Below are 13258 nucleotides of genomic sequence, written 5' to 3'. Positions count from 1 at the left end.
TACGGCTGTTGCAGGGGTTTACGGCGGAAGAACAAATTGGCCTCGTTTAGTTCCGGTTACCTATCCAGATGGCTTCATATTTCCTGCTGACGCATCAGCTTTTCATTTTCATCCCAGACGTTATTTACGAGGCACCGTGACCCCAACATAGCCCTCCTTTAAAAACCGCGACAGCATCACGATCGCGACCACGCTGGGTTCGTAAATTTTGCCGCCGGTTTAGGTTACGACATGGGCGGACGACAGAAAAGGAAGCCCGGGCGGGGAACAAAAGCTCGTCCTCGTCCCGCCGGGCCAGCGCATACTTTACGAACCAGATCCCGGACAGGACAAAAGGTGAAGCAGTCCGCCGAAATGTGGCGACCTTGTTTGGCCCTCCATCGCAGTGCGGGCGCGTCTCGAACATCATGCTCTCCGGCTGACTCGCCACATACGATTACGGCCGCGTAGTTGCTTTCACTCTCTCCGCCTGGCGCTGTGGGCGGGGACAGCATTTAGCACATCTTCTCACCGTAACCGACAGTTAGTTGCGGGTTTTTCTAAGCGTTGCTCACCGGTGGCGTTGCGTAGTGTCCGCTCTGGCGTGATGAATCCTGTGCTTCATTGACTGAGCTCCGTTAGGAGCGGGAGAGAAGAAGACAAATCATTAACGGAGATTTCGTTCTTCATCACCCCGACAACGACGAGGGTGAGAAACATTCTTTCTCGAGATTTTACGAGAAAACGTCGACAGCGCCGTGCTCACTGAACATTCACGTTAACTGCATGACGGCGAAAACAACTGCGGTATCATAAATTCAGCGTCGGCACTGTGGCACCAACAACTCATTTCATTGTCATGCGAGCGCCTCTAATGTGAAGAGAGTCAGCTTTGTACATTCAGTTTCTTATTCAGGGTAGAGAACACGTGGGGTGGTGACCGGTGGATCAAATGGCAGTTCCGAGTAGTCTATAAGAAATAAGTTCACAAACTGAATGACTAGTTAGAAGGCAAAACACAGCAAGCTCAGTCCATAGTGATTACCAGAAGATGGGAAACCACAACGAAATCAATTATCGAACAGTGTAAATTTGAAGAAAGGCGTTGTTCCACCAGGCTGTTTTTTTTTCTTTAATTTATGATCTATTAAGCACTACTAGTTTCGAGCTTAGCTAATTTTCACATTTGTAGACATGTGAAAGCACAATAAACTGCTGTGTGTTGGTGTGGTTTGTGGCGATGCATTGTGACGTCATACAGTTTGACGACCGAGCTATGCATAACATCACATGACACGAAATCCTTAACTGACGAGGGCGATGTATTCACATCTGATACAGACGAATTCGAAAATGAAGTAAGCTCGACGCTAGTTGTGCTTTCGGAGCCGCGAAATACTGTCTCAGACTGGCGGGGAATCCAGGTCACTTTCCAATGCAAGGGTGCACTTAGTATTCTCGTCGACACCATAACAGAAAAGAGTCCCCAAGTGATGATCGAAGGGATCGCTGTGTTAAGAAAGAATCTAGGGATACCAACCACTGAGTGCAGGCCCATAGTTTGACTGTACCAGACATGGAATACTTCATACACGTCGACCAGAAGGCCTGAAGATGGCGTAATATAGCCCTGAAATTGGTTGCTTAAATAAAATAATTTGGAATTTAGACAGCTGAAGGTGTTGGATTCGCCATTTCATACTGGACAGCTGAGGTTCCTTAACCATCTGTATAAATATGGACTTATAAATAACAGAAAATGTTTCATAATGTTAACCGGTATCGGCCACCATTGGCCCTCACCAGAACAGGAGAAGAAGGAGAGAAGAGTATCTACCACAATTTGTCAACTCTAGGCTTGGTGAACAACATAAGAAGGTGAAACGAAAATTACTTTTTATATCGATCGAAAGCATCATCTACGACTCACCAAATAATGTCTGAAATGCAAGGAGCAAGTTTTGTAGGAGTGCTATCATTGCTCTCCTTATACACAGGTGCGCGACGTCTCGGCGCCGAGTTGAAAAGTTTACGGAAATGGCTTTATTGAAAGACACCATGTAACTAAAAAAATCTTTTTAATAAAATCTAAATACAAGTTCGCATATAAAATAATAGGTAAGCTGCTACGGTCGCAGGTTCGAATCCTGCCTCGGGCATGGATGTGTGTGATGTCCTTAGGTTAGTTAGGTTTAACTAGTTCTAAGTTCTAGGGGACTAATGACCTCAGCAGTTGAGTCCCATAGTCCTCAGAGCCATTTTAATAGGTAAGTGGCAGTGGAGAACCCATTTTGTCCATTCACAAGTTTATCAACATTGCAGCTTTCCGACATATAAATTTCACGTTCTTCTAGGATGTCAAAACGTCTACTCACGTTGACTGTTTGTAGAATTTGAAGATCTTCTTTAACTTATCATTACTCGATGACAATATGAAGCTGCTTTCAATCGCTATCAAAAGTAAATTTCGTTATAGTTATTCTGTTTTGCTATTTTGTCTTAAACTGACATAGTGATACGAGGATGTGTACAATTAATGTAGGTTGATTCTTTAAAAGAAGAAGACAGTTCGAAACCGGTTACGGCGCTATTTACATAAATAAATAGCAGTATTAATAGTGGCTGGTCGCTGTCTTCTTCTTTGTAAGAATCAACCTACATGAATTCTATGTTTTGCCATGTACACAGTTCTGATGATGGCCAGTGGTACCTCTAACGTGTTAACAACGTAAAGCTTCTCTGTGATTGTGTAAAAATAAATATTAAGTGTACAGTTAAAAAGTCAGTCATTATATCCACGACAAAATATCATTTTTCCAAAAAAAAAAAAAAAAAAAAAAAAAATTCAAATCGCTCGAAGCACTATGGGACACATAAGGTCATCAGTCCCCTAGACTTAGAAGTACTTAAACCTAACTATCCTAAGGACATCACACACATCCATGCCCGAGGCAGGATTCGAACCTGCTACAGTAGCAGTAGCGCGGTTCTAAACTGAAGCGCCTAGAACCGCTCGGTCACAGCGTTAGGCTGTCATTTTTCCAGAGATTAAGATTATTGTGAAAGATCGTATTATAGTTCTGTGAAAAGCTGTTAGTGTGACTAGAGCCTGTCGTCTTTCATTTGAGGAAGTCATTAATATCTGATCGCTGATCAGATCACAGATCTGTCTGCTTCCTACCCGAGAACCCACTTTACCAGGCACCTATGGCATTAGCTACGTTTAATGCGTACAGTCCTAAACGTAGGGCGGGGTAGGACTTTTGCATACAAGAAAACGAGGTTCTGAAATCTACGTAAACAGTACCGATAGTCTTTGTACGAGTCACTTCAACCAAACAGATGAGAGCGTTTTCCAAAACATCGACCTATCGGTAGGCTTCAAATAATCGACTTCATTTACAAGCCCTCTGGGTCAAGCGTATCCACAACGGACGGATCGCCGTCAAAAGTGTCACATGTCCTCACCCCTTAAGTAGCAGCGGACAAGACGGATACAGAGCCATAGCCACATTAGCACTCTCCATAGTGATCAAAATCTTAGGTCACTATCTTATCCTTTTTCTTCTTAACAGTGAGCACCAAACCCATGAATTTATTAAATGAAGGCAGCGTGTTCCCACTTATGTTTCTAAGCGATTATCGAGTGTTTAGCTGGAACAACGTGCCGTATAAATGAAAATGGCAGCGTATTCACATGACGTGATTTCATTCATTTTGCTTTACAAATTGAATTGTCCGTGGCATAACAGATAACCAGTGCACGTAAGGCGTGAGAAATAAATAACCAGATTTGTAAAGAGAAATGGTAGCAAATATGTGAATACGCTGCCTTCTTCGTACCTTACTGAAAAGTTCGATAATGGCTTAAAAAGCCGAAACTAGTTGTGGGACGAAGAAGAGGTCCAAACAAATACAGCCTTTCCCGTATTAGGCAAATTGGTGACAATTTCTTTCTCTGCCATTATTTAAGCTAGCTACCTTGGAGTAGACTGCTGCCATACTAGTGTGCAGCAGTTATCACTGTTATACCAGTTCATCTCTTTCCCGGTAATACCATTATAATAGTGCTTGCATACAACACCGCACGATCCCAGGTATCAATGATTGCTTCATTTCATTGTTATTTTTATTGTGAATTAGCACAACGTATTCGTCGCAGTTCTGTGTCTACGCCATCACCTCAAGAAGCTATTGTTACGGTAAATCACCCGCAGCCGCATCATGCAACAGTACTTGGCACCATTTATCATAGAAAAACAGTGTCACAGAATGCGAAGGAATGCCTGACTCCTCTAAGTGCTGTAATTTGACCAGTCTGTTCCCCTCTCTCCGTGCGTTGCTTCACCCGGTGACGCTGCACCCACAGGCTCCGACAATTAACACGGCCGACTTACCGCAGGAGAAAACAGCCCGTCAGCTCCGTGCCTCTGCCGTCACAGTCCGAATGCAGTTGCTCTAGTCTTAGAATCCTTCTTTTACTCGTACCCACGTCCTCAGGCACGATAACAGCAAAACTATGGGAAACGATGTGCCTACAGGCTTCCACTGGTTCTTGCTTTCCTCTGGCCTGTAAACGCTTGCTCTTTCGGGCACTTTGTATGTCTACAGTGGGTCGTGGAAGCCCAGCCACGGTGAAACTGGCTATTTGCTACAAAAAATCAGCGGTCAAAAGTGACTTCTGGCATAATGGCAGACTGAACTCGAGGATCAGTTACAAATAGAATGTGGATTTTTGTGTTAATAAGGGAACTAACAGAGAAGCAGAGTGAATGACGGAAAATGAAATAGAGGTTCAGGAGTGGGGTTAAATTTCGATTCGAAAGGATATGGGTCATCAGCTTCGTCGATGGCATTACTATTCTAGGCGAAAATAAGGTAGAACTGTAGAACCTGTTGGCCGCGCGGGATTAGCCGAGCGGTCTAGGGCGCTGCAGTCATGGATTGTGCGGCTGGTCCCGGCGGAGATTCAAGTCCTGCTTCGGGCATGAGTGTGTGTGTGTTTGTCCTTAGGATAATTTGGGTTAAGTAGTGTTTAAGCTTAGGCTGGCTCTGAGCACTATGGGACTTAACATCTGTGGTCATCAGTCCCCTAGAACTTAGAACTACTTAAACCTAACTAACCTAATGACATCACACACATCCATGCCCGAGGCAGGATTCGAACCTGCGACCGTAGCAGTCGCGCGGTTCCGGACTGAGCGCCTAGAACCGCTAGACCACCGCGGCCGGCGTTTAAGCTTAGGGACTGATGACTTAAGCAGTTAAGTCCCATAAGATTTCACACACATTTGAACATTTTGTAGAACCTGTTGAATAGAATGAACAATCTAACGAACAGAGAATATCTAGGAAGCCACAAATAGATGCAAGTAATGAGGAGTGGAAGAATAAGATTAACGATTAACTTACATCGAAACTGGGAACCAAGTAGTAGATTTTTCTTCTGTTTCCTGACCTTTATCCTGTATCATCACGCGGTCGGCAAGATAATTGCTTGGTTTTGCAATGTTAATGGTACAGTGTAGCCGGATACTCTTCCTGTTGCCAACCTTCTCCTCCTCCTCCCACCCCCTGCCCTCCCAACCGGGGACCGAATTCGTGTATCACAAAGGTCTGTGCCTAGTGGAATCCCACGTGAAAGTGTACGATCGTTATCTGAACATATACCAGTCGTGTTACAGAGACAGGACGTGGGTACCAGGCCGGTATTCACCTAGTCGGGTGTGGGAAGCCGCCTAAAGAGCCACAGCTAGCTGGCACACCGGGAGTGGTGGACTAACGCATGCGTGTCTGGACGGGTCCGGCTCAAGTAGTAGATGGAGTGGAGGAATTTTGCTGTCCTGGAAGCAAATAATGTTGATCATATTGAGCGCGCTGCTGATTAAAGAAAATCACCTCAGATGTGTTATTACACATTTGTTGTGTTGCGATCGGTTTCTCTGGACATGCTCAGATTGCGGAGATGTGCTGTAGTCAGGGCTAGATAGTCTGGTTGTCGAATGTAATGCTAAAGACAATACCCAAGAAGATGATCAGTGTTTACGTACGAGAAGCAGACCATATATCTCTTGACTTCAGCACCACTCGTCAACCTGAACATGTCAAAAGAAACGAAACAGGTCGTAACACAACAAATATGTAAAAATACAGCTGAGGTGGTGTCCTTAGTAATTAAAAGTAAGAAGCAGACTAGCAGCGGCAGTGAAAGTATTCCTCGCTAAAAAAAGGCTCCCAGTATCTCACATTTCCCACAATTTGTTGAAGAAATATCTGAGTATGTACGTCTGTAGCACAACATTGTATGGAAGTGAAACATCGACCGTAGGAAAACCACAAGAAAAGAGAGAGGATAGTGGTGCAAGATGTACACTCCACCACGTACCTTAAAGTAGCTTGCGGAGTGAAGATGTTGAAAAACCGTAAATATGCTATAGATGTGCCATGAGACATAATGTGAATGCAGCTCCTACGGAAATCATGCAGTAGTTCAGTTCTGAGTCCAGTCATTGCTGATGTGGTATTGTTATGGCTGGAGACAGACGCTTATCTACCAGAACTGGAATTAAAAAAATAAGAAAAATGTTTAAATATTTTCCTGGATTACTGAGAGATTTGCAGAAACTGTGTATGAACTCGTGAAGAAACAAGGGGCTTATCGTTTCATTTTTAGAACAGACAACAACAGTCGCTGCTGCGTGAAATACGCTCTGCTACGCTCCGCTTTGTCGGCGCGCATTTCCTGGATAGCCGCTCCTCTGCATTCGCCAACCGTCGCGGCCTTCAGCGAAGGCGAGCGTCTGTCGCATTTTGCGATCTCGGTGTTGCCTCCAGACACATAAAGTCTCACAAGTGCGCCAGGTGACTTCTCAAAGAGTACGGCAATCCCCAAGCACCGTCTGGCATCTTTATCACTTTTCGCCGCTGAACTGCTGTCCATAGTCCCGTCCACCAATGGCAACAATCGTGATCGTTTTCCTGATTGCTGAAGTACTCGATCATTCGCAATTTGTCCATAGTTTTCTTTAATTTCTATTTCATGTAACAGCAACAGAGTTTGCATATTCAAAAGATTACAGTATAAGCACTTCCAAATTTATTTTGGCACAATTACGTCATACTGTCAGGCTGATCGGTGTTTTACATACACTGTCTGATCAAAAATATCTAGGCTCGTATTAATGGCCATTAATATGTACTGTGTCCACTCTTCGACTTTACGATAGCTTTAACTCTGAAAAACGCTACACTTGTAAAAATTACTTATTTCTAAAAAAGAAAACAGGACACGGTTTCGAGACATATGTCCCATCTTCGGGTGCACATTAGACTGTGAACCTACAAAGGATGCTTAAGTGAGGTTAATATAGGTTGAAATATGTTAAAAAAGTGCATCCCTGGTACTTAGTATGCAACAAAATGTCCTCTACCATTCTAAATCTGCCAGAAAGCCTTTCGCAGAGGAGGACGACGTTCTGGACTTAGGGGCCCGTCGCACATGGATCCGTATGGTCTCCCTGACAGAAACAGGATTGAAGAGGATATTCTATTGCATGCCATGTACCAGGGATGCACAACTTTAACATATTTTAATCTATCAGCCACAGTTATACATCCTTTGTGAATTCGTATTTTAGTGTGCACCTTAAGATGGGACAAATGCTCCGAAACCGTGTTGGGATTTCCTTCTTAGAAACAAACAATTTTTACAACTGTATTGAATTTTATCTTTAACGATAAATAACAGTTGTGGATTTCCTGTCAAGATAAACGTGCTCTAACTTTGTGGAGATGTATACAATGAGGTGTCGAAATGTCTTTGGACGAATTACAGCCCTTTCTTTCTCAAGAGAATGGGGGAACGTTGGACGCAGGGGTCTGGAGCGAAGTCCACGCTGTAACGCATGCCAAAGGCGTTGTATTGACTTCAGGTCTGGACTCTGGGCATGCCAGTTCATTTCAGGAATGATTTTGTCCATAAACCATTGTCTCACAGCTGCTGTGTTATGGCAGGGTGCAGTGTAATGCTGATACAATTATTCTCTCCGAACCGTTCCTCTACTATACAGCCGGCCGCGGTGGCCGTGCGGTTCTGGCGCTGCAGTCCGGAACCGCGGGACTGCTACGGTCGCAGGTTCGAATCCTGCCTCGGGCATGGGTGTGTGTGATGTCCTTAGGTTAGTTAGGTTTAAGTACTAAGTTCTAGGGGACTTATGACCTAAGATGTTGAGTCCCATAGTGCTCAGAGCCATTTGAACCATCTACTATACACCCGTACACAGTGCTCTAACGAGTGTTCATATCCTTCCGCATTTAGCGCAGACAAACAAGTGATTAGAATCTCAGAAAAATTGGGTGATATATACAGGAAAAAGAACTTCACAGATTAAGCAAGTGAATAACGCGCTGATCCACGTGATGCACATATGTAAGCAGTTATTCGACTTGGCATCGATTGATAAAATTATTTGATGTCCTCCTGAGGGGTATGGTGCCAAATTCTGTCCAACTGACGCGCTAAATCGTCAAAATCCCGAGGTAGTTGGAGGACCCTGCCTGCAGTGCTCCAAACTTTCTCAACTGGTGAGAGATCCGCCAATCTTGCTAGCAAAGGTAGGGTTTGGCAAGCCTGAAGACAAACAGTAGAAACTTTCACCGTGTGTGGGCATTAAATTGCTGAAATGTAAGCTCAGGATAGCTTGCCATGAAGGGCAACGAAACGGAGCGTAGGCTATCGTTGATGTACCGCTTTGCTGTAAAGGTGCCGCGTATGACAACCAAAGCGGTCTCCCCGTGAAAATAAGTGGCGCTCCAGATCATCACTCCCGGTTGTTGGACCGTGTGGCGGCCGATAGTCAGATTGATATCCCATCGCTGTCCGAAGCGTCACCAGGCACGTCGTTGGCCTGAAATGTCACTGAGTGTAGCAGAATTGTCTTCAGTGATGAGTCCCACTTCGAAATGAACCGCGATGACCAGCGAAATCGTGTCTGGAGTCGCCTTGGACAGCGGTGGGATAGCAATCTGACTGTCGTCCATCATACGGCCTGGCAACCAGGAGTGATGGTCTGGGGTGCCATTTTATTTCATAACAACACCTCTCTGATTATCTTCCTCGGCATCCTTGAGGCACAGAGGTAAGTCGACGACATTCTACACCCTGTTTCGTTATCCTTCATGACAAGCCATCCTGCACTTACATTTCGAGGTCATTGAGTATCTCCCGAACTGAGAATATTTGGACCATTATGGGTAGGGCCCTGCAACTAGCTCGGGATTTTGACAACCTAACGCGCCAATTGAACAGAATTTGGCACCATATGCCGCAGGAGGATATCCAACTCTGTCAATGCCAAGTAGAATACTTGCTTTCATAGGTGCCTCAGGTGGACCAACACACATTATTGACTTCTTCAATTTGTGGAGCTCTTTCTGTTGAATAAATCATCCAAGTTTTCTGAAGCTGAAATCATTTGTTTGTCTGTATATCTACATCATATCCAGATTTCCATCCATGCGATAATTCCTTCATGGTGCATTGTTTTTTCTTGCCTTTGAGTTTATTTAGGTTTAACACAGAACAGCCATGTATGATTTTATATATTAAACGACACAATTACCGTAAAGACGAAATAAGGAAGAGACAAGAAAGAAAATGAAGATAGGCGAAGTGTGTTATTACGAAATTATTCACTTATGTATTTCAGTCAGCTCTGACTTTATTCCGTTCAGCTGTGTTTATCTTTTTCTAGACTCTCGCTGCTGTTTACAATATAAAACAAAATAAGAGTCATGCGTGTCAGTCGCCTTTTATATAATATTAAGTTATGTAGATTACATTTCCTTGGGTAAAAGTAGGATAAATATGTTCTCAACCAAAAATTCAATTTGAGTACCTCAGTACTGTACTAGCCGTCGTTCTCCGACGGCCCCTGGCACGCACTGACTTCTGGTAGAAGACGATGGCTCCATTCGGCAAACATACACAATTAAAAGTAACTGTATACTCCTGAATATAAATTTACAAAATCCCGAAAACCGTCACGGGTGTTACTAATACTGTGACTGTCGCAGAATTACTGGAAAGTTTGTAACAAGTTGAAACTATGAATTGGAACGGGGCTAGCCGAGCGAGGTGGCGCAGTGGTACACTGGACTCACATTCGGAAGGATCACGGTTCAAACCCGCGCCTGGCCATTGAGATTCACGTTTTCAGTGATTTCCCTATATTATTTCAGGAAAATGCCGGGATGATTCATTAGGAATGGCACGGCTGATTTCCTTCTCCATCCTTGACACAACCCGAGCTTGTTCTTCGTCTGTAACGACACCGGTATCGATGGGACGTTAACTCCGAGCTTCCCTTCCACTCTTCCTTCCTTGGAACGGAACTCTAACTCCCTATTGTGGTGAGATGAGATTCTTTGGACGTATCCCTGGGCGCCTCATTGACAGACTGAAAACTTCTACCGTGACAGTTTGACGACGTATGTTTAAAAACGGTTGTTGTTAGATAAGTAGGCGTCCTGCGACCTGCACCGTGAATGGCCTACTCACTTTCGCAACACTGCTACGTCTTTGGCTGCGACAATCCTTTGACACCAGCGGCACTCCCACCTGCGTTATATCACCTGCTTGCAGAGGCAGGTCGCGCCTGCGGAGGTCGCTTTTTTTCGAAAGTGGGGCGGTGACCAGGTTGCGCCACGCAGGAAGCGCCGTGGATGCCAGCAGGCCAACTGTTCCAGACTACCAGAGCCTGGACAACAGCCTATCCCAGGCTCATCGCCTGTGTCAGTCTCTGTCGAGCGAACGGTGCGAGCCGAGACAACTCAGTGGCAAGGGGCTCATTCTCACAGAGGTGGTGATGATGCCAATAAAGTTTATTTGTTTAACATGTTTCTACACATCGTGCAATAAATCGAGTCGTCAACTTCATATGAGCAATAGTTTTGAATAAACGAATTTTGAAAATAATATTATATTTGTTTGGTTCAGATGGATAAACAGGAAAGCGAATGGCTGGAATAATGTTCTATAGTAACGTTGCTTACTTCGGGCGTCTATCGGAGCTGGGAAAAGTTTCCATCATAACATCGCTTGTTTAGGACCCATTTCACCAAAGGAAATTCATAAAAAGATGGCAAAAGTTTATACGGAGAACCTCTCCTTCATTTGCAACAGTTAAGAAATGAGCAACTGAATAAAAACGTGCCCTCACTTACACTGGAGATGATAGAGGTGAAGTGCGTCCAAAACCCTTCAAACACAGCTGAAAATGCGGAGAAAGAGTACAATACGATTAAAGATCCCCTAAAGAGAAGAAGTACGGCACCCCTTACATGAGGAATTACGTAGACAAAGCTTTTTCTAAGACAAATGCCGCATTGGTTTGATGCTTACTAGAAGGCAATGCGAAACTGATTGCCATGGCAATGTTTGGAGGGTTTGAAAAAGAATGCAATATTGACCTTTGATAAACTGCAACACAAGATGGAAACAATCGTCCGTATAACTTTTGGGAGCGATATGTTGATGTATTAAATTTTCATGGATAACGTTCACAGTCACATAATTTGAAGGACACATGATAACATTAGACTTTTTAAACTATGTGTTCATCAAATCCACTATTGCAAGGTTTACCGCGTGGTCGTTATCTAGTGGAGTACTGCGAGATATTTTACCTTTTTTCGCTGCAGTCAAAACTCCAATTTATTTACCCTTCGCCGGCCGGGGTGGCCGAGCGGTTCGAGGCGCTACAGTTTGGAACCGCGCGACCGCCACGGTCGCAGGTTCGAATCCTACCTCGGGCATGTATGTGTGTGATATCCTTAGGTTGGTTAGGTTTAAGTAGTTCTAAGTTCTAGGGGACTGATGACCTTAGAAGTTAAGTCCCATAGTGCTCAGAGCCATTTCAACCATTTACCCTTCCTTACCGTTTCTAGACAGGCGTGAGAATTATTTCGTACAAATGTCTACACACGTAGGTTAATTGTCACTGGCTTCCTCAAGACAGACCATTGCTGACTACAATTCAACGAACGATTTTTATTTGGATTCTTATACCATTTAATCAATTCAACTCACGAACGCACTTCAAGGTGCAAGACGGAGGCAGCATTTGTTACTGCCAGTGTCCTCTCTGTGGTTCTTTGCTCTGTTTGGAACGAAAAGGTACCACTCTCATATTAAACGCAAAATTCATTTAAAAAACGTAACAGACACTTTCACATGCGCTCTTGGTGATATACCTCTAAGGAAAAACATATTGTCATTTTACTGCTTTTTGCGATGTTACCTTTATTCTCTGTGTGACACTCTGCGTGGATGTGGCAAAATACGTCACAGTCTGAGGGCATCTCACAGTTCCATCTCGTGACGGTACAGAAATCGAGTACTGAGAAGAAACTCTCGCAGTACTACAGCCGCTTGCTATAGTCTGTCGTTTGGCTGCGTGACGAACCTCGTGAATCAGAACGGTAACTTACGATGGAAAAGGCTTCGGAACAGCACCCGGAATTGAAGTGCTGTTTCCGATTTGTTACTGCATTGGTTCTTGGTCACAAGTTTACCGCAGATGTTTATACGCAAATATCGAATTACATGCGAAGTATGTGTAATTCTGATTACCTCATCAACGACGAAATAGTTTTTAAAGTGTGAATATACGTCGGTAATATCCAGAAAGTGATGGACTGAAATATTACTGTGCGTCATCTCAGCGTCTGAAGAGGGACCTTCTGCTTGTTGACGCAATGCGATAACAGTGTTGCATGTTTCCGTGACTGTACATAATCCCTGAAGACGTAAGACTGCAGAAATAATCTGAGGTAACTGTTTTGTGGGGATGCGTATATACCTCTGGAATGCTTCCAAGGAGTCTGCGGCAGCGAATTCGTCCTTCATTTAAGGATGACTGGCGTCTCCGACAAATATCTGTAGTTGCAGAGTTATGCTTATTAGCCATGACAGTTTTTCACACCGATATTTTATTGATATTCTAGGAGACGGAAACGAAGATTTTACAAATAATTTCAAACTTGTTTCGGAGACTTCAATGCATGGTTGAGACACCAGCACGAATTTTTCACTGATAATTACAGCTCAGCCTGGACAATTTCTGATCTAGATGAACGTTTATTATGACCTATTTCTGTGGACTATCGCGTAGAGCGCTGGACTGCAAAACAGCGTTGTGGTAGAGTGGGTTCTTGCGGAACCATTTCGCCTGTGAAATAAATGTTGTCGTCACACACGGCTTATCCTGGAAAAAGAGAT

At 44.0% G+C, this 13258-nt stretch overlaps 1 protein-coding gene across 50 annotated transcripts in view; it reads right to left on the bottom strand.

The window, feature by feature from the left end:
- The window catches only part of LOC126202976 (collagen alpha-2(IV) chain-like), a 187066-nt gene that overhangs the window by 154683 nt on the left and 19125 nt on the right, over positions 1–13258 (bottom strand). The window lies entirely within an intron of this gene.

The sequence above is a fragment of the Schistocerca nitens genome, chromosome 9 (assembly GCF_023898315.1).
Source record: "Schistocerca nitens isolate TAMUIC-IGC-003100 chromosome 9, iqSchNite1.1, whole genome shotgun sequence".
NCBI classification, from domain to species: Eukaryota; Metazoa; Arthropoda; class Insecta; order Orthoptera; family Acrididae; genus Schistocerca; species Schistocerca nitens.
Note: the sequence above shows the minus strand (reverse complement) of the source record. Positions and strands in the feature narration are given on the sequence as shown.